The following is a 26324-nucleotide window of genomic DNA, read 5'->3' as shown; positions in this document are numbered from 1 at the left end:
ATGGGTGGCAGCATCATGTTGTGGGGGTGCTTTGCTGCAGGAGGGACTGGTGTACTTCACAAAGTAGATGTGGATATACAGAAGCAACATCTCAAGACATCAGTCAGGAAGTTAAAGCTTGGTCGTAAATGGGTATTCCAAATGGAACAATGACCCCAAGCATACTTATAAAGCTGTGGCAAAATGGCTTAAGGACAACATACTCAAAGTATTGGAGTGGCCATCACAAAGCCCTGACATCAATCCCATAGAAAATGTGTGGGCAGAACTCAAAAAGTGTGTGCGAACAAGGAGGCCTACAAACCTGACTCGGTTACACCAGCTCTGTCAGGAGGAATGGGCCAAAATTCACCCAACTTATTGTGGGAAGCTTGTGGAAGGCTACCCAAAATGTTTGACCCAAGTTAAACAATTTAAAGGCAATGCTACCAAATACTAATTGAGTGTATGTAAACTTCTGACCCACTGGGAATGTGATGAAAGAAATAAAAGCTGAAATAAATAATTCTCTCTACAATTATTCTGACATTTCACATTCTTAAAATAAAATGGTGATCCTAACTGACCTTAAATTGAATTTTTGCTCGGATTAAAAGTCAGGAATTGTGAAAAACTGAGTTTAAACTTATTTGGCTAAGGTGTATGTAAACTTCCGACTTCAACTGTAGGTACAGTATAAAAAGATCATCAAAGACAACAAACACCCGAGCGCCACTGCTTGTTGTATGTCTATGCATAGACAATATACAGCAAGTAGCAGAAGATTACAAACAAAGAGAGGGGTTCAATGTAAATAGTCCGGGTGGCAATTTGATTCATTGTTCAGCAGTCTTATGTCTTGGGGGTAGAAACTGTTTTAAGGAGATCTTTGGACAGAAAAAGGGAGCCTTCTGGACCTAAACTTGGGGCTCACTTGGGTACAGTTTGCCGAGAACAATCTCTGACTTGGGTGTCTGGAGTTGTTGACAATTTTTGGGGCCTTCCTCTGACACCGCCTTGCATATGTGTCCTGGTTGGCAGAAAGCTTGGCCCCAGTGATGTACTGGACTGTACGCACTATCCTCTGTTGCGCCTTACGGTCAGCTGACGGTCAGTTGCCGTACTAGGCTGTGATGCAACCGGTCAGGATGGTCTCGATGGTTCAGCTGTTTAACTTTTTGAGGATCTGAGGACCCATGGCAAATCTTTTCAGTCTCCTGAGGGGGTAAAGCTGTTGTCGTGCCCTCTTCACGACTTTCTTGGATGATAGCCATTATTGCCATGAATGCACAGTATATTATATACTTAATGTATGCATTACTATATACATGTAAGTATCTGATTTCCATACTCTTTTGCTCTGCGCCAGAAATGACAATACTAACTTCTTCCTGCCTTTCTGTCCTTTTAACCCTGTCTCTCCATAAGGTACTGGATCAGTGAGTTCCCAGCAGTGTTGATCTGAACCCAGAGCTGGCAGAGCAGATCAGAGGGCTGAAGGAGCAGCTGGCCAAGCAGGGAGGGGAGCATCAGAACACACTCATCAACATTGACGGTGTGTAAGTGCCGTCTGTCTGCAGCCAGAAAATCATACAAGCATAGAAGCAGGCAAGCAGCCAGGCATCCATGGTCTTCTCACAGTGACAGCTTAGCATACCATTTAAGTGATACAGTATAAAGAATTTCAGAGTGCATGAGGGCATCGACAACCAGCCACTCTCACAGTACTTCTACTTCTACAGTTTATGTTCGTTTCTTATTCTCTCTAGGCCGTCATATGAGTGGAGAAGACAGGCTCAGTCTGACTTCAAGAAGAGGAAGACATCTCTCCTCTTTCATCACCTGGACTCATCTGAACTAGCAGAGCACCTCACCTACATGGAGCATATGTCCTTCTGTCGGATACCGGTGAGTGTGGCTGGCCAGCAGGTGGCTCTGTTCGCCAGCTTCTTTCTGTGTCTCACTCAGTTGACTTATTTGCTCTTGGCTGAATTATGCAGTATACGTTGTATTTGTACTTGTGTGAGAGAGACCGTGTGTTTGTGTGCACGTTTGACCGTGTGTATATGTATATACTGTCTTTAAGTTTGGTTGGGTTTTTCTTTTGTTTGCCTCTTCCTGGGCAGATTCAGTGGGCGCTCATGGTAGGTGTCTTTTAGGTTCCAGTTGATGTTGCTAGTCAACTTTTAGTGGACACCCCCATGAGTGTCTATCACAACCCCTCCTAACCCCCCCCCCCTAACCCCACCCCCCACACACACACACCTGTTTAATTTTGGTTGTTGGCCAGTGAGTCTTTGTTAGTTCACCTTTCTGTATGAGTGAAATGTTTGTTTTTCTTGCTGGGGAACTTAAGTGATGTCTATCACTGTGTGACATCCCCATTGTCTCAGACATTCAAATAACCTGGTGGATCTTGTGACCTCCTGTGGGAAGTACAGGCAGTACCGCCAGCGTATCACAGAGAGCACAGGCTTTCGCTTCCCCATCCTGGGAGTGCATCTCAAGGACCTGATAGCAGTGCACATGGCCCTGCCCGATTGGAGCGACCGCGAGAAGACCCAGGTCAACCTGGCCAAGACCCAGCAGCTGTATGCAATCCTCCAGTAGCTAGCACTGATCCAGACCACTCAGTGTTGATGCCACCATGGACCTGCTCAACCTGCTCATGGTTTGGCCTGGGTGACTGATACTGAATGACTTGATAGATTTGTTTTACCGGTTAGCTTTAGCATTTTATTTTTGTGTATTGTTCCTGTCTGGTATCTCTGAACCAGTACCATTCAGAGGAAGAGATCTATCAGCTGTCTCTGCAGAGGGAGCCACGCACTGCCAGGCGAGGGGAAATTGTGGATAATCCACATCTCTGTTTTGGTTTGTCCTTCCACGAGCCTGCCTGTGATAGAGGAATGGGCCTCTTCAGTGAAGCCCGAAGCCAACCTCATCAGCAGCAAACACATACAGAAGATGGTTGCGGTAGGCTGTTCAACCTATTGAATGCAATTATGAAACACGACAATGATCCTTTAATTTGGTCATATTTCAGGCGGCGCTTAAGAATTCCGACGCTGATGAAGATGACTACATCTCTACAGGAGGGATTTGAGATCATTAGGACCAAACTCCCATACCCCTGCAAGTTTGATGACCTGGATAAGAGTCAGTGAGTATCACAGGTCATAACTATTCATGACAGATGTAGTAAATGAATAATTCAAGCTACGGTGTTAGTCATAACGGCCAGCATCTTGACTAAACAAAGCAAAAACAGAAAGGTCCCTTTCTCTGGACCCTGTCCTTCAAAGATAATTTGTAAAAATCCAAATGTCTTCATTGCAAAGGGTTTAAACACGGTTTCCCATGCTTGGTCAATGAACCATAAACAATTCATGAACATGCACCTGTGGAACGATTGTTAAGACACTAACCGCTTACAGACGGTAAGCAATTTAAGGTCACAGTTATTGAGACTTAGGACACTAAAGAGGCCTTTCTACTGACTCTGGAAAACATCAAAAGAAAGATGCCCAGGGTCCCATCTGCGTGATCGTGCCTTAGGCATGCTGCAAGGACGCATGAGGACTGCAGATGTGGCCAGGGCAATAAATTACAATGTACGTCCTGTGAGCTGCCTGAGACAGGACGGACAGCTGACCGTCCTCGCAGTGGCAGACCACGTGTAACAACACCTGCACAGGATCAGGACATCTGAACATCACACCTGCGGGACAGGTACAGGATGGCAACAACTGCCTGAGTTACACCAGGATCGCACAATCCTTCCATCCATCCTTCCAGTGCTCAGACTGTCCGCAATAGGCTGAGAGAGGCTGGACTGAGGGCTTGTAGGCCTGTTGTAAGGCAGGTCCTCACCAGACATCACCAGCAACAATGTCGCCTATGGGCACAAATCCACTGTCGCTGGACCAGACAGGGCTCGCAAAAAGTGCTCTTCACTTACGTGTCACGGTTTTGTCTCACCGGGGGTGATGGTCGGATTCGCGTTTATCGTCTAACGAATGAGCGTTACACTGAGGGATCGCGCTGGAGGTTCCATCATCGGATTGAGCTTGTTATTTGCAGGCAATCTCAACGCTGTGCTTTACAGGGAAAACATCCTCCTCCCTCATGTGTCTGGTAACTTGCAGGTGCCTTGGTGGAAGAGTGTGGTAACATCTCACAGTAAGAACTGACAAATCTGGTGTAGTCCATGAGGAGATTTACTGCAGTACTTATTGCAGCCGGTGGCCACACCAGATAATGAATGTTTTTATTTTGATTCCCCCCCTTTTGTTCAGGGAGACATTATTCCGCTTCTGTTAGTCACATGTCTGGAACTTGTTCAGTTTGTCTGTTGAATCCTATGTTTATACAAATATTTACCCATGTTAAGTTTGCTGAAAATGAACACAGTTGACAGTCAGAGGACGTTTCTTTTTTGCTGAATTTACATGTTTAGTTACATTAGTCACACACAGTATCTTGTTACTGTAATACTGACATTTGACCCCTCACCCGCTCAGCGATGGTAGAATCAGTCAGGAGACGATCGACTACATCACCAAGGCCAGCTCTTTACTGAACATCAAGATGGGCGTTCATCCACACGTTTTTTTAGAGATGACCTGCAGGAAGCCTACACTTTGCCATCCCTGTAAAGGCGTTGTAAGAATGCCTACGCTTCAATTATGTAAGACTCCATGTAAAAGCGGTTTTAATCATAAGGGAATACATATGAATCAACATGGTGGAAACATTTAGTACCAAGACCTGTGTGTACAAATTATGTCTTGATCCCCCATAGCAGAGGATGCTCAAATTATGACTAGCGTTGTTGTGATTGTGAAATAAGATATTCAGAGAACACCATTTAGGATGTAGAACAGTAAGGGTTCTGATGGTAATATTATGTAACAAAACACACCCACACACCGGTTCTGTTTCCTATTTTAAAGTGTTTCTCTCTCGTTTTATCTATTTCGGTGGACACTTCATCTTCTGCTTCATAGCCTATGCACTAACTTTAGCTCTGTTCTGTACTAATTGTTTTGAATCAATCAAGTTGTCTGCAAATGACTTGACTCCTGAGAATGCTGACGAAGTCGTGGTTTGTAACTTTCCTTAACTGCTCACTGTTGATTTTATGATAGATTTGAATTGCTTCCTGCAATTTGGATAAAATGATCATTCAGCAATCGGTATCATTTTGAAAGTTACCACCAACCCTGTCCTTTTAAACGCTAAAAGGTGACCGACGAGGGGTTTTTACAAGATAGATGTGTAAAGGTACAGTAATACAAGGATCTGTCAGAATCCTGCGCCCCACGCACAATGGTATGTAATATAGTAATAGTTTATTATACTGAACAAAAGTGGAAATGTAACAGTTTCAAAGTGTTTACTGTGTTACAGTTCATATAAGGAAATAGGTCAAATTAAATAAGTTCATTAGACCCTTTAACTATGGTTTTCACATGACTGGGCAGGGGCACAGCCATGGGTGGGCCTTGGAGGGCATAGGCCCATCCACCGGGGAGTCAGACCCAGACAGTCAGAATGAGTTTTTCCCCACAAAATAGCTTTATTACAGACAGAAATACTCCTCAGCACCCCTCTCCCTTGATGATCCCGGAGGTGAAGAAGATGGAAAGGAGGTCCTGGGATGACGTGGTCTGCAGTTGTGAGGCTGGTTGGGCATGCTACCAAATTTTCTAAAATAAGAGCAGGGATTATATTAGAGACCTCTCTACTTGAAATCTGTGGCATTGTGTTGTGACACAACTGCAACAATTAAGTGGCCTTTTATTGTCCCCAGCACAAGGTGCACCTGTGTAATGATCATGCTGTTTAATCAGCTTCATACACCACACCTGTCAGGTGGATGGATTATCTTGGCAACTGAGAAATGCACACTAACAGGGATGTAAACAAATGTGGGTGCACAAAAATAAGCTTTTTGTGCATATGGAACATTTCTGGCATTTTTTAAAATGTATTTTATTTTATTTATTTGCAAGCAGCATATCACCCTGCATCCCACTGCTGGCTTGCTTCTGAAGTTAAGCAGGGTTGGTCCTGGTCAGTCCCTGGATGGGAGACCACATGCTGATGGAAGTGGTGTTGGACAGCCTGTAGGAGGCACTCTTTCCTCTGGTCTAAAAAAATATCCCAATACCCCAGGGCAGTGATTGGGGACACTTCCCTGTGTAGTGCGCTGTCTTTCGGATGGGATGTTAAACGGGTGTCCTGACTCTTTGAGGTCATTGAAGATCCCATGGCACTTATTGTAAGAGTATGGGTGTTAACCCTGGTGTCCTGGCTAAATTCCCAATCTGTCCTTCATACCATCATGGTCCCCCTGTAACTATTCCCCAGGTTGTTGCTGTAAATGAGAATGTGTTCATTTACCTGGTTAAAAAAAAAAAATTCAGCTCATGAGACATGAGACTGACACTATACATGTTGTGTTTTATATTTTTGTTCAGTGTATATTTCAGAGATTGTTATTTACCAGATACTATTGCTCAGTGAGACAGTCAGTGTTTGCACTGTACCTCAAGCAAAACCTTTCCGAAACCTATTGCTTAGTTGAACACAAAAGCAATATTTTTATTTGGGGGGGAGGGGGGCATGTTTAGTCATTATCCAAAGCAACTTAGTTAGTGCATTCATCTTCAGATAGGGAGGTGAGACAACCACATCAGTCGTGGTAAGAACATTTTCCTCAAACAAAAAGAAGTACAGGTTTTATTTATTTGTACTTAAAATAAGATGGATGTCTTATTTAAGATACTCCGTGAAGAGGTGGGGTTGTCGATAAGAAGCCAAGGATATGCTAGCTAACGAGCAATACATTAGCAATGCCAGTAATAATCCTATCCTTTTTCAGATGTTCCTAAAGATTTAACCTCACAGTAACCACTCATACTCTTCTCCATTCTACCCTGTGGGGTGAGCTGTCACAAAGACTGTTGCAGCCACCTTGCTGTTGAGTGCTGCAAACCAACAAATGTGCCGGTCATGATCCTTCAGTGTGCCTGATATGGTTTAGCCCCGACACATTCTACATCCGAGGTAAAAGCACACCACTCAATTCACCTCTTTTCTTTTTTTCAATCTTTACCTGGATGTCTCAAACTTGGTCTTGGTACAAATGGACCATACTTTTTTACAGCTTAGTGCAATTAGGTATGGCACTTTGTCAATTTAGTGCATAGCCTATTATCTTAAATCCGTAACTGGTACAAATTAGATATTGGCTCCTGTCCAATCTATTTGAAACGTGACTAGGCGATTAAGACTAAAGTTCTCACTTTTATTTTTTTTTACTGTAGACCTCTTGTTGTCCTGCTAAGTGCAATACTTGAGGCTTTTCACAAACCGGTATATAAACTCAGCAAAAAAAGAAAGGTCCCTTTTTCAGGACCCTGTCCCTCAAAGATAATTCATAAAAATCCAAATAACTTGACAGATCTTCATTGTAAAGGGTTTAAACAATGCTTCCATGCCTGTTCAATGAACCATAAACAATTCATGAACATGCACCTGTGGAACGGTCGTTAAGACACTAACAGCTTACAGGCAGTAGGCATTTAAGGTCACAGTTATTGAAACTTAGGACACTAAAGAGGCCTTTCTACTGACTCTGAAAAATACCAAAAGAAAGATGCCCAGGGTCCCTGCTCATCTGCGTGAATATGCCTTAGGCATGCTGTAAGGAGGCATGAGGACTGCAGATGTGGCCAGGGCAATAAATTGCAATGTACGTACTGTGAGACGCCTAAGACAGCGCTACAGGAAGACAGGACAGACAGCTGACTGTCCTCACAGTGGCGTGTAACAACACCTGCACAGGATCAATACATCTGAACATCACACCTGCGGGACAGCTACAGGATGGCAACAACAACTGCCCGAGTTACACCAGGAAAGCACAATCCCTCCATCAGTGCTCAGACTGTCCGCAATAGGCTGAGAGAGGCTGGACTGAGGGCTTGTAGGCCTGTTGTAAGGCAGGTCCTCACCAGACATCACCGGCAACCACGTCGCCTATGGGCACGAACCCATCGTCGCTGGACCAGACAGGACTGGCAAAAAGTGCTCTTCACTGACGAGTCACAGTTTTGTCTCACCGGGGGTGATGGTCGGATTCACGTTTATCGTCGAAGGAATGAGTGTTACACCGAGGCCTATACTCTGGAGCGGGATTGAGGTGAAGGTTCCATCATGGTCTGGGGCAGTGTGTCACAGCATCATCGGACTGAGCTTGTTGTCATTGCAGGCAATCTCAACGCTGTGCGTTACAGGGAAGACATCCTCCTCCTTCATGTGGTACCCTTCCTGCAGGCTCATCCTGACATGACCCTCCAGCATGACAATGTCACCAGCCATACTGCTTGTTCTGTGCATGATTTCCTGCAAGACAGGAATGTCAGTGTTCTGCCATGGCCAGCGACGAGCCCGGGTCTCAATCCCATTGATCACGTCTGGGACCTGTTGGATCGGAGGGTGAGGGCTAGGGCCATGGGACGACATCTCACAGCAAGAACTGGCAAATCTGATGCAGTCCATGAGGAGATGCACTGCAGTACTTAATGCAGCTGGTGGCCACACCAGATAATGACTGTTCCTTTTTGACCCCCCCCTGTTCAGGGACACAATATTCAATGTCTGCTAGTCACATGTCTGTGGAATTTGTTCAGTTTTGTCTCAGTTGTCGAATCTTGTTGTGTTCATACAAATATTCACACATGTTAAGTTTGTTGAAAATAAAGGCAGTTGACAGTGAGGGGACTTCTTTATTTTGCTGAGTTTATTTACCATAGTTTTTACAAATGTATTTTTGTTCCGTGCAAAGTCTTTTGATATCTGCGGTTCTCCAATATGGCTGATTTGGTGTGCTTAACACAGCAAACCTTTCTCTCTCTCTCCTTAGCAAATTGCAAAGGAAGCACCCGACTCTCTGGAGGATGAAGTGTTTGATGTCCACCTTTTTGAGGTAAGAAGGTTAGGATAATGCAGGGTATATGTGTTGGAATAATCTAGTGTAGAAGACATTAGGAACACCTTCCTAATATTGAGTTGTAAACCCTTTTGCCCTCAGTACAGTCTCACTTCGTCGGGTGTGTACTCCACAGGGATGCTGGCCGACATTTGTCTCCACTGCTTCCCACACTTTTGTCAAGGTGGCTGCGTGTCGTTTGGGTGGCGGACCATTCCACACAGGACATTTTTGATGTCAGCGTTGCAGTTCTTGACCCACTCAAACCAGTGCGCCGGGCACCTACTCCCTTACCCCGTTCAAAGGCACGTGAATATTTTGTCTTGCCCGTTCACCCTCTGAATGGCACACATACACAATCCATGTCCCGAGGCTTATAAATACTTCTTTAACCCGTCGCCTCCCCTTCATCTACACAGATTTTTGAAGTGCATTTAACAGGTGACATCAATCAAGGGATCATTAGCTTACACCTGTCTCTAATGTTTTGTACACTGTGTATGTCAACATCTCCTAGTGTGAGCAATGTGCCTGATCAAATGCTCTATCTGCAAGTGTTTTGAAGTAGTCTCTCCACAATTCCCATCTAAAGTCTTCCTGTTTTTAGACTGCAGTTCTCTATGTCCTGAATGAATTTTGTGGTCCACTTACTAGTTCATTTTCACATCAGAATGAAGACCAACATTGGCGAGATCACAAACGTTTCCCATGCTGCCAAGCTGGACTTAAATGAAGACCCGACAGCAATGACACTCCAACGATCTGTGTGATAGAAATGTTTTTGCTCCTGTTTGGATACGCAATGCACGCGCTAAGAACATTGCATATTCTCTGACTTTGTCGAGAATGTCCACATTTTCCCCACGTTTTAGAGCTATTGAACCCGAGGAAGGATTGTGTCACTAACTATATGTTAACTTGCTAATGATACTTTGATTCAGTCATTGCATGTTGTGCTGATTTGTGTATTTATTTTCTCATGAATTAATCCTTCATTCTCTTGACCATAGTATTATTTGCCCAGAGCTTTCACAGTAGGTTAACCTGGAGTACAGTAGATACATATCTCTGCATGTGCTTGTATACGGCTCATGATTGCTGAAGGTTGCTTCACCGCTAGGTGGTGAGGTTTTGTGTCAACACTGCATAGCGTAGGCTACCACTGGGATGTAGCATTCTGTCGTTCTTTCACATTCCCTGTTTTTAGTGTAGCCCTATGTCTGTGTATAAAATGTGGGAGTGGATTGTTGATGACAAGGTAAATTGAGGTTCTTTCGTCAGCTAGCCAACCATGTTCATGTTTGATTACATTGTATTGTGGTACAATTTTTAAAAGGCAGAAAGATCTTCTATGGTTTTATATCATAGAATAGAGATGGCATCATGCCCAACTACTTTGGACTTTGCTACCTGTGTACATACAATATGCTGAGGAGTTATTTGTCTCGCTCTGTTACTCCCAAGTGATACTCCCATGAGGGAAGGCAATTAATTTACTCTGAGCAGTGGTTTCTAGGAACTTCAATACATAGCTGAGACGATTCTCTCCGGGATTGTCACACTGTAAAATGTGATAACAGCACAAATATAGGCTACATTTTATACTTAAGCAATAAGGTCCGAGGGGTTGTGGTATATGGCCGATATTCCACGGATAAGGGCTGTTCTTAGGCACAACACTGAGTGCCTGGATAACCCCCCGAGGTGCCTTATTGAGATTATAAACTGGTTACCAATGTAATTAAAGCGGTAAAAATACATGTTTTGTCATACCCATGGTATATGGTCTGTTTATAAACTGGGTGGTTCATGTCCTGAATGCTGATTGGCTGAAAGCCATGGTTTATCGGTCTGTATACCACAGGTAGACTTTATTACTAGTGTAGCTTATAAGCAGATGTAGGCATTGGGTTATTTTACACTTGCCAATATACCATGGCTAAGGTCTGTATCCAGGCACTCTGTGTTGCGTCGTGTGTAAGAACAGGCCTTAGCTGTGGTATATTGGCCATATACCACACTCCCTCGGTCCCTCGGTTCTTACTTAAATATACCACACCTGTCAGCCAATCAGCATTCCGGGCTCGAACCACCCAGTTTATAATAGCCTATAATTTTGAAATCTTTTCCTATTGCAAAAAACACGACTTAAAAACATTCTTCTGTATATTTTGTGATAGAGCTTATCAATAATTTTGTCTTTCAAACAGATTCCAATTTGGGGCATTTTGTTGTGTTGGACTTTAGTAGATATTCAGTTTGAGAAATAATGTATTTTATTTGAACCACTCATTTTGCAAACTTGTAACCTTCAGGTGTTGCTGGTTCCTGTCAACTTCCAATTTGGTAGGCTGAGGATTTGTCACCATAGTAACTCCACCTCTGGCATCCTGTAGGCATTTACTGGCCTGTGAAAACTGAAGCCATCTCACAATGGCTCGTCCTATTTATATTGTGGTCGTTTTTTTTTAAATAACGCAAGCAAGGTTATTATTGAGGGAGATGTCCAAACCCATATGATCTTGTCACACTGCATTAACAGCTTTATGGAGCTGAGAGAGAAAATAAAGGGCTTGGATTATGATTTGGTCCAAGGCCAGTTATCATGTGTGCAGCGTTTATACACATGAGAGCAGACTATTTAGCATGTGAAATAGGGTATATAATAGCCTCAAAGAACATTTTTCTTTTAAAAGCACTTGTTAAGTTATACACCCGAAATGCTCAGAAGGTCCTCCCACCATTACACCTGTCCTCGAATTGACTATTCAATCAATCAAATTCGGTGAAAACCATCACTAAAATGTCCCAATTATGTCGCTATGTATTTGACAGGGTAATGAGAAAAGATGGGCCTACAGGTTCAACCCAGTAGGTTTGTGATTGTCCTCCATGGCAATGCACATGTACATTTCATTGGGAGTGCACATGATTGGTCAACTGCCGTTGACCGCGCCCTCAACCCAATACCGAACCATCAGCACCGCTGAGTCGGGGGGGAGTGATGATTCTGCTGCTGTCTTCAATGCGGTGGAGGAAGACAACTATTGTCTAATGCGGGGATTCCGGGGGTTCATAACTGCATGTCTTTCCAGAAGAAGAAGAAGTCTGCAGCGTTTCACCTATATACGCTCTATTTTAAATATTCAAAACCTCTGGAATTCTGCCGCGAACTCCGGGATAATTCTAACAAACCACGTTGTCTGTGTATCGGGTGTTGGAGTACAGAATAATGGCCAGGTAAGACCACTGAATATTTCCATGGGGAATGACCTCCGATAAAGAAACATTTAAATATTGGTTCAGGTGTTTATAGTAAAGGTTGTTCCCCTAGACTCTCCGACCCCCGTGGTATGGCTTTGCAGTTGCCTAGGCTATGGACCTCGCTATCATCAGACCTGTGATTGTCTGCACTAGCCTACAATAATAATGTTGCTGCTTTCCAATCGACAAAAATCATCGACTGTCGTCAATTAATAAGACTTGCGTTATGTTTATGCTAAAAATGAGGGCTTTTCGGAGTCATTCGGTTTCTTTCTGCATTGTCTGGGTTACAGAAGCATCAATTGAGGGGAGAGGATTAGCAAAATCCTGTAGGGGAGAGGATACATTCGTATTACTGCATGGGTAGTACAAGTGGCTTGGCAATATTTCCCGCAGGGATAGCTTGTTTGTTGGCTCACATCACGCAATGATGAATGGTGTGAATTAGACTTCATTACTAGCGTAGCCTATAAGTAGATGTAGACATTGGGTCGTTTAACACTTGACAACTATTGTCAAGGTGGTACTCAGTGTAACTATTGTCAAGGTGGTGCTCAGTGTAACTATTGTCAAGGTGGTGCTCAGTGTAACTATTGTCAAGGTGGTGCTCAGTGTTGTAGATGAGGCACAGCTTCTCCATTAATGACAGTTATATAATTTTGCACGTTTGTTTTCTCTGGAATTAAACAAGCTACTGATCCAGCCATTTGCTACACACACACTCCATAGTCGCAGTCCACCTGGGGGCATCTCCCGGTCTCTGAAAGGTAACTGAACTTAAACACAACAAGGTCACTCCAGACTTCTGGCGGCGCATCTTATCTTCTCTCCACCCCAACGCCTTGCCAGATGAGGGTAACACACCATTGACACCTTACTTTCAGCCGGTAGAGGTGCCCTTAGATCAGGTTTTCCCAAACTTGGGCCTGGAGCCTCCCCCGGGTGCACGTTTTGGTTTTTGCCCTAGCACTACACAGCTGATTGAATTAACCAACTTATTATCAAGCTTTGATTATCTGAATCAGCTGTGTAGTGTTAGGTCAAAAACCAAAACATGCACCCAGGGAGGGAGGGGAGGGGAAGGGAGGGGAGGGGAGGGAGGGGGCAGGCAACAAACACAGTAAAGTACTTAATTGTTACCGAGATATGATTTGATATTGAGATAAAAACGGCTGCATTGCAACTTTAATGAAAAGTAGCATCATCACACCTGGACCTCAGACCCCAGTGGACAAACTTATCCAGGGTGGGTCACAGCAGAGACACACCGACAGCGACAGTGGGCCTCACTCACTCATACAATCAGGTCCAAAGTTATTGTCACCCTTCATAAAGACGAGGGAAACTGACGGTAGAAAATACATAAATAAAACACTGAGCTATATTTTATGCTAAAAAAATAAAAACAAATATTATTTTATCCTAATACAATTGCTCAAATAAATAGATTGTGTACATATTATTGGCACCTTAAAGCTTCTTATAAATCAATCCTAAATATTCAATCTGCATGAAGCTTTTACTTTGCATTGTGGATTTCCATGGCTTCCTGTTTCACTGGGGTATACAGATGAGGTAATGCATGTAAAATCCATTTGTCATCCGTCACCATGGGAAAAGGCAAAGAGCTCCAAAATGGAGACAAATGTTGTTGACCTTCATCTGGCAATGGGTACAAAAACAATGGCAAAAACAAACCACTGGAACAGGAGTAAACTTGCCTGGTATTGGACGCAAGTGTATGTTGTCCCCACACACAGTGAGGAAAGATGGTTCGGAAGGCAAAGAAAAATGTAAAAGGCCAAAGTTGAAGAATTACAGAACTTGGTCACATCGTCTGGACGCCAAATCTACAATTAAACACCACCTCCATGCCAATAACCTCTTTGGAAGGGTTGCCAGGGGAAAAAAAAGCCTTTTATTGAGAGCAACCAATAAATGTTAACGCCTGGAAAATGCTAAACGGCATTGGCACTTGAATTGGAACCGGTGCTGTGGTCAGAGGACACCAAAATCGGGCTCTTTGACCATGCACACCAGTGGTGGGTTTGGTGTTGAAACAAGGTTGCATATGCATGCAGTAAATAAGCTCATACCTACTGTAAAATATGGTGGTGGATTTTTTTTAATGTTATGGGGCTATTTTGCTTCCACTTGTCCTGGGGCCCTTGTTAAAGGCACCCTCCGTAGGAAGTTGACACCCCTATTTTGGCACGATTCCCGTCCTAGAGCGAAAATGCTCGACACAACAGGCTTAATACATCTTCTTGAAACGTATTCACAAATTGGGAGTGTGAGCGTAGTTGTGGTTTCAGAGTGGAGAGAAACAACGAATAGGGCAATGACAGCTTTAAGTGAGTGTAGCTAACTAGCATACTAACCTTATCTAGCTAGCTATCTTGCTAACCTTATTTAGCTTTAAACAATTTTTTTTTTAACTACACAGTATTCAAAAGATTAGCCAGCTGGCTCTGGCTGCTTCTGGAGCTGGATTTGTCATTGGGCAGAGACGCTGAGACTTGCCAAGCAAGAACCAATGACACGTTTAATTGAAGAATGATGGCGCCAACAGCACAAACTGCGTCTTCACTGTAAATGTGTTGGAAATTGTTAAAAGTAGTCCTTGTGCATAAAGTTGTATGGTTTCTTTAACTTTGAAAAAAACTGTGCCACAGATGGATAGGGGAAACCGGTATTTTTTAAAACTTCTGCATCTGTTGTGATCTCCAACGTTTTGGCGTCTACCGTAAATTGCGGTTGCGAATCCGCCATAGAAAAAGTGAATATGGATAATTAGTGAACGATCTGAGTTAGACATATTACATTGTAATGGACAAGGTGTAACCTTTGGTAGGCTGCTGATAGGCTATTCGGCTGTGGTACAGCAAAGCCAAGTCAGCCCATGTGCTCATGGTTCCCACAGGGGAAGTGAAAGGCTACAATGATTTTGCTCATGATGCATGCCACTCAATGTGGCAGTGTTGAAAAATACAATCGTATCATTAAATTATTATTTATAAAATGTTCATAATATATTTTTAATACAGACCAGCAAAAAAACAATAAGTGAAAATTAACCAATGGATTATGATTATTGTCTGGTTAAGAAAGTGGACGTGCAACACTTTGTACATCCAATTTGTATTTGCTCCATGGCGTCGGCGCCCAAGTGGAAGTAGAAAGGCTGTTTGGCTCAGCTCTGTAGCGAATCGCGAAGAAGGATATCTTTGTAGGTGTTTTTGATCAAAAAGCAATGCCATGCTGGTGGGTGGGAGGTAACTTTCAAATAAAACCCAGTCCTGAAAAGAAACGTAGTCTGAAAAGTTTTTGCACATCATCTCATTTGAGGAAACTTATGGCATATTGACACGGATTTCCCACTTCAAGGCCAAATATATCGTACTTTGACTTAAACGATGATTTATTGACTTAAATCGTTGTGCAACATCATGGGTAAGCTTTGGCCATCGTCTTTCAGCTTAAAAAAGTGGATTTTCGCTGTTGTTACTTTCAGGCTAACGGCGTCATGAACTCTACGAGGGTACCAGGACATTTTAGCCCAAAACCTGGTTGACTCTGCCAGGAAGCTGAACATTGGCTTCAAGTGGATCTTCCAGCAAGACAATAACCCCAAGCACACATCAAAATCCACAAAGACATGGTTAATTGACCACAAAATCAACATTTTGCAATGGCCATCTCAGTCTCCAGACTTGAACCCCAATGAAAACCTACGTTTTGAACTGAAGAGGGAAGTCCCTAAGCGCAGACAGAAGGAGATCAAGGATCTGGACAGATTCTGTATGGAGGAATAATCCAAGATCCCTCCCAATGTGTTCTACAATCTCATAAAAACATTTTAGACAACATCTCTATGCCATTATCCTTGCAAGAGGTCAGTGCTGGAATATTCTAAATGGGTGCCAATCATTTTGACTTTTTGTTGTTGATGTATCTAATACTTGTTAAACAGAATGTATTTCTCTGAGCAATTGTATTAGTATAAAATAATATAAAGCAAGAACTGGTTTTAAGAAATTTTTGCACATGTATTAAAAGCTAAAAACAGATACCTTATTTACATAAGTAGGTGCAACCTGTTTCCATGGATCATCCTTGAGATGTTTCTACAACCTGATTGGAGTCCACCTGTGGTACATTCAATTGATTGGACATGATTTGGAAAGGCACACACCTGTCTATATAAGGCACTGTCAACTGTGGGACATGTCAGAGCAAAAACCAAGTCATAAGGTCTAAGGAATTGTCCTTAGAGCTCCGAGACAGGATTGTGTCGAGGCACAGATGTGGGGAAGGGTTCCCAAAAATGTCTGCAGCATTGAAGGTCATCAAATCAAAGATTATTTGTCACGTGCCCTGAGTACAACAGATGTAGTAGACCTTACAGTGAAATGCTTACGAACTGGCTCTCACCAATAGTGCAAAAAAGGTATTAGGTGAACAATGGGTAGGTAAAGAAATAAAACAACAGTAAAAAGACAGGCTATATACAGTAGCGAGGCTATAAAAGTAGCAAGGCTACATACAGACACCGGTTAGTCAGGCTGATTGAGGTAGTATGTACATGTAGATATGGTTAAAGTGACTATGCATATATGATGAACAGAGAGTAGCAATAGCGTAAAAGAGGGGTTGGCGGGTGATGGGTGGGACACAATGCAGATACCCTGGGTTAGCCAATGTGCGGGAGCACTGGTTGGTCGGCCCAATTAAGGTAGTATGTACATGAATGTATAGTTAAAGTGACTGCATATATGATAAACAGAGAGTAGCAGCAGCGTAAAAAGAGGGGTTGGAGGGGGGCACACAATGCAAATAGTCCGGGTAGCCATTTGATTACCTGTTCAGGAGTCTTATGGGTTGGGGGTAGAAACTGTTAAGAAGCCTTTGTCCTAGACTTGGCACTCTGGTACCGCTTACCATGCGGTAGTAGAGAGAAAATTCTATGACTGGGGTAGCTGGGGTCTTTGATAATTTTTAGGGCCTTCCTCTGGCACCGCCTGGTGTAGAGGTCTTGGATGGCAGGCAGCTTTGCCCCAGTGATGTATTTGGCCATACGCACTACCCTTTGTAGTGCCTTGCGGTCAGAGGCCGAGCAATTAGACTGTAGATTAGGTTAGACTGTAAACTCTCCTTCCAGACCCATATCAAACATCTCCAATCCAAAGTTAAATCTAGAATTGGCTTCCTATTTCGCAACAAAGCATCCGTCACTCATGCTGCCAAACATACCCTTGTAAAACTGACCATCCTACCAATCCTCGACTTCGGCGATGTCATTTACAATACCCTACTCAACAAATTGGATGCAGTCTATCACAGTGCAATCCGTTTTGTCACCAAAACGTTTTGTCGCCCCATATACTACCCACCATTGCGACCTGTACGCTCTTGTTGGCTTATCCTCGCTTCATACTCGTCGCCAAACCCACTGGCTACATGTCATCTACAAGACCCTGCTAGGTAAAGTCCCCCCTTATCTCAGCTCGCTGGTCACCATAGCATCTCCCACCTGTAGCACACGCTCCAGCAGGTATATCTCTCTAGTCACCCCCAAAACCAATTCTTTCTTTGGCCGCCTCTCCTTCCAGTTCTCTGCTGCCAATGACTGGAACGAACTACAAAAATCTCTGAAACTGGAAACACTTATCTCCCTCACTAGCTTTAAGCACCAACTGTCAGAGCAGCTCACAGATTACTGCACCTGTACATAGTCCACCTATAATTTAGCCCAAACAACTACCTCTTTCCCTACTGTATTTAAATTATTTATTTATTTTGCTCCTTTGCACCCCATTATTTTTATTTCTACTTTGCACATTCTTCCACTGCAAATCTACCATTCCAGTGTTTTACTTGCTATATTGTATTTACTTTGCCACCATGGCCTTTTTTGCCTTTACCTCCCTTATCTCACCTCATTTTCTCACATCGTATATAGACTTGTTTATACTGTATTATTGACTGTATGTTTATTTTACTCCACGTGTAACTCTGTGTCGTTGTATGTGTCGAACTGCTTTGCTTTATCTTGGCCAGGTCGCAATTGTAAATGAGAACTTGTTCTCAACTTGTCTACCTGGTTAAATAAAGGTGAAATAAAAAAATTAAAAAATTGCCATACCAGGTAGTGATGCAACCAGTCAGGATGCTCTCGATGTTGCAGCTGTAGAACCTTTTAAGGATCTCTGGACCCATGCCAAATCTTTTTAGTTTCCTGAGGGGGAATAGGCTTTGTCGTGCCCTCTTCACGACTGTCTTGGTGTGTTTGGACCGTTCTAGTTTGTTGTTGATGTGGACACCAAGGAACTTGAAGCTCTCAACCTGCTCCACTACAGCCCTGACGATGAGAATGGGGGCGTGCTCGGTCCTCCTTTTCCTGTAGTCCACAATAATCTCCTTAGTCTTCATTTCATTCTTAAATGGAAGAAGCTTGGAACCCCCAAGACTCTTCCTAGAGCTGGCCGCCCAGCCAAACGGATGAGATGGGGTTTGGTCAAGGAGGTGACCAAGAACCCAATGGTCACTGAGGAACATTTTGTATTTAATTTAGGATAAGGCTGTAATGTAGCAAAATGTGGAAAATGTCAAGGGTTCTGAATACTTGGAACTTCCAGACACTGCTAGCTTCTATGATGATCAATAAGACTTGCAGAATGATTAAATGTTATGTATTTATTTATTTATTTTTAGCCCTTTTTCTCCCCAATTTCATGGCATCCATTTGGTAGTTAGTCTTGTCTCATTGCTGCAACTCCCGTACGGACTCGGGAGAGGCCAAGGTCGAGAGCCGTGCATCCTCTGAAACACAACCCAACCAAGCTGCACTGGTTCTTGACACAATGCCCATTAACCCTCCCCTAACCCGGACGACGCTGGGCCTATTGTACGTCGCCCAATGGGTCTCCCGGTCGCGTCCGGCTGCGACAGAGCCTGGACTCGAACCCAGAATCTCTAGTGGCACAGCCTTACACCCATGCGCCACACGGGAGGCCTTAAATGTTATGTTTAAATAGCTTACAGATATGTTCTGTTTGATTTGTGTTTTTGATATCCGTCTTGATGGACCATCTGATTAGTGGCCGAGTGTAGCCTGCAGCTCGGATCATCAGACCAGTTCAAACAGAGGCTACCTCTTTTTCACTATCTGATACTCATGCCGATGGACAGAAAGGAAGCTTCTTATTCCCGCTACAATGATATTCTTTCTTTAGCCATTTATAAATAATCGTATCTCTTTTTAGGAGAGAGGCCTGGCCAGGAGGGCAGCTTGAGTATTACAAACAACACAACAATCCCATTATCTGGACATATCATAAAACAGCCATATAGACGATGTGAGGGGGCGGCTCTGGAAGAGGTCATTGTAACTGTTGGATTTGTGAAGGAACATTTTACGACAGATTCTTTGCCCGAGGTTCATTCTCTTCCTTACAGTCCACTAATGACACATCTTCTTGCCCAGTGCAAGTGTTTTAATTGCCGGGAGAAGGGTGCAAATGAACAGTCTAGACGTGACAGAGATGACCTTGTAAATTGTCTTAGATGGCCAGTGGCAATCGACATCTTGATGGGAATGAGTTTAGTCTAAGGAGCAGGAGGAAAGAATAAGCCTATTTTCATTAGTCTCTTACTCGGTTGCCGTACAGCAAATCCAAGCAATAGCAAAACACTCTGCTTTCTTATTTACATTCATCCCTATCTAAACGCTTGTGAAAGGGGAGGTGGCTGCTCTGTTCAGTGGCTATGGTATCTCATTTCAGCACTGCACTTGTGGACAGCGAATGAATGCCCCAGCTCTTGAACAAAGCTTTAAGCACCAGTTGAATGTGGAAAGCTGCTAGATGTCTTTACCAACCTAAGGATGTTACTGCATTGAACACTGTACCATCTGTTGTCTTAAGGAACATGGCTGCTTCATTCTGCCAGAGCTGTTATGCTGTAGAGCTGATTTGATCACTGTAATGGTTTCTGCTGTATGTATAATAAGGAAAACCGAGCGTTGGACTGTTGCCTTAGAGGGATTTTTGTATAAGGAATATTTTAGGAGAGTTTTAGAAATGATTGTCATCTCTCAAACTACTCTGGTATGCGATATACATCCGTTTTCAACATGTGTATTCTTGATGTTAATTTTCTGACGGCTCTAGTAAATCAACTGTGATGCAGCAATATTTGGTTTGTAGGTAGATTTGATTCTCGACAATAATTATTTCAGTCAAAGCTTACCAGTCAATATGCAATAGGGGGGGGGGGGGCGACAAGGTGTAGGGCTCTAGATAATGATGAGCCCAATTGGAGACGACACGCGTGTGGTTTGTGTTGTGTTTGTGTGTTGATGGGGTTATAGACACTGTGGTGCCCTGGCTTGGGTCTCTCGCGCCATCATGCCCCACCAAGGTCGTGTCCACAGACTGAGCATAGTGGCCCTGGACCGCTGCACTCCTGGCCCTGCAAAAGAAATGGGGCTTGCCCGGAGAGCACTGCTGCTTTTAATCAGGCCTGATGCGTGACTCAGCCAGCTGCACATACAGCCAAACTGGGATCGCTTCCCTGGATGATGAAGAGGGAAAAAGGTCACTGTTGAGATATTTGTTTCTCTCTACACCTTCAGGGACCCCTGCTTTATTTATTTCATTCTGGGAGTTTGTCTCTGTTGAACTTTGCTTACTAACTGGACTGAGTTGCTAAATCCCCTTAGTCTCCAGTGCACAAGGAAATACAAGGCGTTATGTTGAAGGGAGCAGTGCAGAGTCCGGAGGGCCTTGTCACCAACAAAACACTATTGGTTAAAATCCCATGTGGGTCACTGCGCTGTTCTCTTGAGGAACCACTTAAGGTCGATTGTATTTGTATCCAGAAGGATAATGTTACAATCCAGGAGTGGGAATTGGAGATGACTGAACAAAACAAGCTGCGTTAATAGAGGTGAACGATGCGGAGTATCTGATTGGTACCTATTAGAAACAGGAAATTACAGCCCAAAATATCTGCCAGTACTTGCGAATCCTGAGGGGCTGCTAAGATGCCACATAGGCGGAACATACGTTGGAGAATAGAGAGAGCTGGAAAATAGAGGGAGCAAGAGAGCTGGACAATAGAGAGAGCTGGACAATAGAAAGAGCTGGAGAATAGAGAGCAAGAGAGCGGGAGAATAGAGAGAGCTGGACAATAGAGAGAGCTGGACAATAGAAAGAGCTGGAGAATAGAGAGCAAGAGAGCGGGAGAATAGAGAGAGCTGGAAAATAGAGAGAGCTGGAAAATAGAGGGAGCAAGAGAGCTGGACAATAGAGAGAGCTGGACAATAGAGAGAGCTGGACAATAGAGAGAGCTGGACAATAGAGAGAGCTGGACAATAGAGAGCAAGAGAGCGGGAGAATAGAGAGAGCTGGAAAATAGAGAGAGCAAGAGAGCTGGACAATAGAGAGAGCTGGACAATAGAGAGAGCTGGACAATAGAGAGAGCTGGAGAATAGAGAGAGCAAGAGAGCTGGAGAATAGAGAGAGCTGGAGAATAGAGAGAGCTGGAGAATAGAGAGAGCTGGAGAATAGAGAGAGCAAGAAAGCGGGAGATTAGAGAGTGCTGGAGAATAGAGAGAGCTGGAGAATAGAGAGAGCTGGAGAATAGAGAGAGCTGGAGAATAGAGAGAGCTGGAGAATAGAGAGAGCAAGAGAGCTGGAGAATAGAGAGCAAGAAAGCTGGGGAGATTAGAGAGTGCTGGAGAATAGAGAGAGCAAGAGAGCTGGAGAATAGAGAGAGCAAGAAAGCGGGAGATTAGAGAGTGCTGGAGAATAGAGAGAGCAAGAGAGCTGGAGAATAGAGAGAGCTGGAGAATAGAGAGAGCAAGAGAGCGGGAGAATAGAGAGAGCTGGAGAATAGAGAGAGCAAGAGAGCTGGACAATAGAGAGAGCTGGACAATAGAGAGAGCTGGATAATAAAGAGAGCTGGAGAATAAAGAGAGCTGGAGAATAGAGAGCAAGAGAGCGGGAGAATGGAGAGAGCGGGAGAATGGAGAGAGCGGGAGAATAGAGAGAGCAAGAGAGCGGGAGAATAGAGAGAGCTGGAGAATAGAGAGAGCAAGAGAGCTGGAGAATAGAGAGAACAAGAGAGCGGGAGAATAGAGAGAGCTGGAGAATAGAGAGAGCAAGAGAGCTGGAGAATAGAGAGAGCAAGAGAGCTGGAGAATAGAGAGAGCAAGAGAGCGGGAGAATAGAGAGAGCTGGAGAATAGAGAGAGCAAGAGAGCGGGAGAATAGAGAGAGCTGGAGAATAGAGAGAGCAAGAGAGCTGGAGAATAGAGAGAGCTGGAGAATAGAGAGAGCAAGAGAGCTGGAGAATAGAGAGAACAAGAGAGCGGGAGAATAGAGAGAGCTGGAGAATAGAGAGAGCAAGAGAGCTGGAGAATAGAGAGAGCTGGAGAATAGAGAGAGCTGGAGAATAGAGAGAGCAAGAGAGCGGGAGAATAGAGAGAGCTGGAGAATAGAGAGAGCAAGAGAGCGGGAGAATAGAGAGAGCTGGAGAATAGAGAGAGCAAGAGAGCTGGAGAATAGAGAGAGCTGGAGAATAGAGAGAGCAAGAGAGCGGGAGAATAGAGAGAGCTGGAGAATAGAGAGAGCAAGAGAGCTGGACAATAGAGAGAGCTGGACAATAGAGAGAGCTGGATAATAAAGAGAGCTGGAGAATAAAGAGAGCTGGAGAATAGAGAGCAAGAGAGCGGGAGAATGGAGAGAGCGGGAGAATGGAGAGAGCGGGAGAATAGAGAGAGCAAGAGAGCGGGAGAATAGAGAGAGCTGGAGAATAGAGAGAGCAAGAGAGCGGGAGAATAGAGAGAGCTGGAGAATAGAGAGAGCAAGAGAGCTGGAGAATAGAGAGAGCTGGAGAATAGAGAGAGCAAGAGAGCTGGAGAATAGAGAGAGCTGGAGAATAGAGAGAGCAAGAGAGCTGGAGAATAGAGAGAGCAAGAGAGCTGGAGAATAGAGAGAGCTGGAGAGAGCGGGAGAATAGAGAGAGCTGGAGAATAGAGAGAGCAAGAGAGCGGGACAATAGAGAGAGCTGGACGATAGAGAGAGCTGGATAATAAAGAGAGCTGGATAATAAAGAGAGCTGGAGAATAAAGAGAGCTGGAGAATAGAGAGCAAGAGAGCGGGAGAATGGAGAGAGCGGGAGAATGGAGAGAGCGGGAGAATGGAGAGAGCTGGAGAATAGAGAGAGCAAGAGAGCGGGAGAATAGAGAGAGCTGGAGAATAGAGAGAGCAAGAGAGCGGGAGAATAGAGAGAGCTGGAGAATAGAGAGAGCAAGAGAGCTGTGAATAGAGAGAGCTGGAGAATAGAGAGAGCAAGAGAGCGGGAGAATAGAGAGAGCTGGAGAATAGAGAGAGCAAGAGAGCTGGAGAATAGAGAGAGCAAGAGAGCGGGAGAATAGAGAGAGCAAGAGAGCGGGAGAATAGAGAGAGCTGGAGAATAGAGAGAGCAAGAGAGCGGGAGAATAGAGAGAGCTGGAGAATAGAGAGAGCAAGAGAGCTGGAGAATAGAGAGAGCTGGAGAATAGAGAGAGCAAGAGAGCGGGAGAATAGAGAGAGCTGGAGAATAGAGAGAGCAAGAGAGCTGGAGAATAGAGAGAGCTGGAGAATAGAGAGAGCTGGAGAATAGAGAGAGCTGGAGAATAGAGAGAACAAGAGAGTGGGAGAATAGAGAGAGCTGGAGAATAGAGAGAGCAAGAGAGCTGGAGAATAGAGAGAGCAAGAGAGCGGGAGAATAGAGAGAGCTGGAGAATAGAGAGAGCAAGAGAGCTGGAGAATAGAGAGAGCGGGAGAATAGAGAGAGCTGGAGAATAGAGAGAGCAAGAGAGCTGGAGAATAGAGAGAGCTGGAGAATAGAGAGAGCTGGAGAATAGAGAGAGCTGGAGAATAGAGAGCAAGAGAGCGGGAGAATAGAGAGAGCGGGAGAATAGAGAGAGCTGGAGAATAGAGAGAGCAAGAGAGCGGGAGAATAGAGAGAGCTGGAGAATAGAGAGAGCTGGAGAATAGAGAGCAAGAGAGCTGGAGAATAGAGAGAGCTGGATAATAGAGAGAGCTGGAGAATAGAGAGAGCAAGAGAGCTGGAGAATAGAGAGAGCTGGAGAATAGAGAGAGCAAGAGAGCTGGAGAATAGAGAGAGCTGGAGAATAGAGAGCAAGAGAGCTGGAGAATAGAGAGAGCTGGAGAATAGAGAGAGCAAGAGAGCTGGAGAATGGAGAATGGAGAGAGAGCTGGAGAATAGAGAGAGCTGGAGAATAGAGAGAGCTGGAGAATAGAGAGAGCAAGAGAGCGGGAGAATAGAGAGAGCAAGAGAGCTGGACAATAGAGAGAGCTGGACAATAGAGAGAGCTGGACGATAGAGAGAGCTGGATAATAAAGAGAGCTGGATAATAAAGAGAGCTGGAGAATAAAGAGAGCTGGAGAATAGAGAGCAAGAGAGCGGGAGAATGGAGAGAGCGGGAGAATGGAGAGAGCGGGAGAATAGAGAGAGCAAGAGAGCGGGAGAATAGAGAGAGCTGGAGAATAGATAGAGCAAGAGAGCTGGAGAATAGAGAGAGCTGGAGAATAGAGAGAGCAAGAGAGCTGTGAATAGAGAGAGCTGGAGAATAGAGAGAGCAAGAGAGCGGGAGAATAGAGAGAGCTGGAGAATAGAGAGAGCAAGAGAGCTGGAGAATAGAGAGAGCTGGAGAGCTGGAGAATAGAGAGAGCAAGAGAGCTGGACAATAGAGAGAGCTGGACAATAGAGAGAGCAAGAGAGCGGGAGAATAGAGAGAGCTGGAGAATAAAGAAAGCTGGAGAATAGAGAGAGCTGGAGAATAGAGAGAGCTGGAGAAAGAGAGCGGGAGAATAGAGAGAGCTGGAGAATAGAGAGAGCAAGAGAGCGGGAGAATAGAGAGAGCTGGAGAATAGAGAGCAAGAGAGCGGGAGACTAGAGAGAGCTGGAGAATAGAGAGAACAAGAGAGCGGGAGAATAGAGAGAGCGGGAGAATAGAGAGAGCTGGAGAATAGAGAGAGCAAGAGAGCTGGAGAATAGAGAGAGCTGGAGAATAGAGAGAGCTGGAGAATAGAGAGAACAAGAGAGTGGGAGAATAGAGAGAGCTGGAGAATAGAGAGAGCAAGAGAGCTGGAGAATAGAGAGAGCAAGAGAGCTGGAGAATAGAGAGAGCTGGAGAATAAAGAGAGCTGGAGAATAGAGAGAGATGGAGAATAGAGAGAGCTGGAGAATAGAGAGAGCGGGAGAATAGAGAGAGCTGGAGAATAGAGAGAGCAAGAGAGCTGGAGAATAGAGAGAGCTGGATAATAGAGAGCTGGAGAATAGAGAGCAAGAGAGCTGGAGAATAGAGAGAGCTGGATAATAGAGAGAGCTGGAGAATAGAGAGAGCAAGAGAGCTGGAGAATAGAGAGAGCTGGAGAATAGAGAGAGCAAGAGAGCTGGAGAATAGAGAGAGCTGGAGAATAGAGAGCAAGAGAGCTGGAGAATAGAGAGAGCTGGAGAATAGAGAGAGCAAGAGAGCTGGAGAATAGAGAGAGCTGGAGAATAGAGAGAGCAAGAGAGCTGGAGAATAGAGAGAGCTGGAGAATAGAGAGAGCAAGAAAGCGGGAGATTAGAGAGTGCTGGAGAATAGAGAGAGCTGTAGAATAGAGAGTGCAAGAGAGCTGGAGAATAGAGTGAGCGGGAGAATAGAGTGAGCGGGAGAATAGAGTGAGAGGGAGAATAGGGTGAGCGGGAGAGAATCGAGTGAGCCAGAGAGAATCGAGTGAGCGGGAGAGAATAGATAGAGGCCGGTCTGATTCATTGTCGTCAGAGCTAGTGCTTCTCAGGATGTGGCAACACATTGGACATGAGAGTGTGTGGCTCTCTGGGAGTAGCCTATGTTTAAATTAGATTAAAGATATGCTAGGTAGAACACCTGTTGTATTGAGTCAGTCTGTTTGTCTCGACCAGTAACAAATTCAAATAGCTGATGCAGTGAGCATTGTAAGATGCTTCTTCTTCCAGGACGTTTAGATGGCAAACTCCTGCGTGAGTTTGTACATGGATTT

The 26324-nt window shown here is 44.4% G+C and overlaps 1 pseudogene; it reads left to right on the top strand.

Moving 5' to 3' along the window:
- Positions 1-26324, top strand: part of LOC135549347 (RAS guanyl-releasing protein 2-A-like) — a 36089-nt pseudogene that overhangs the window by 8579 nt on the left and 1186 nt on the right.

The sequence above is a fragment of the Oncorhynchus masou genome, chromosome 12, assembly GCF_036934945.1.
Source record: "Oncorhynchus masou masou isolate Uvic2021 chromosome 12, UVic_Omas_1.1, whole genome shotgun sequence".
In the NCBI taxonomy this organism is placed as follows: Eukaryota; Metazoa; Chordata; class Actinopteri; order Salmoniformes; family Salmonidae; genus Oncorhynchus; species Oncorhynchus masou.
This window is presented reverse-complemented; position numbering and strand designations above follow the sequence as displayed.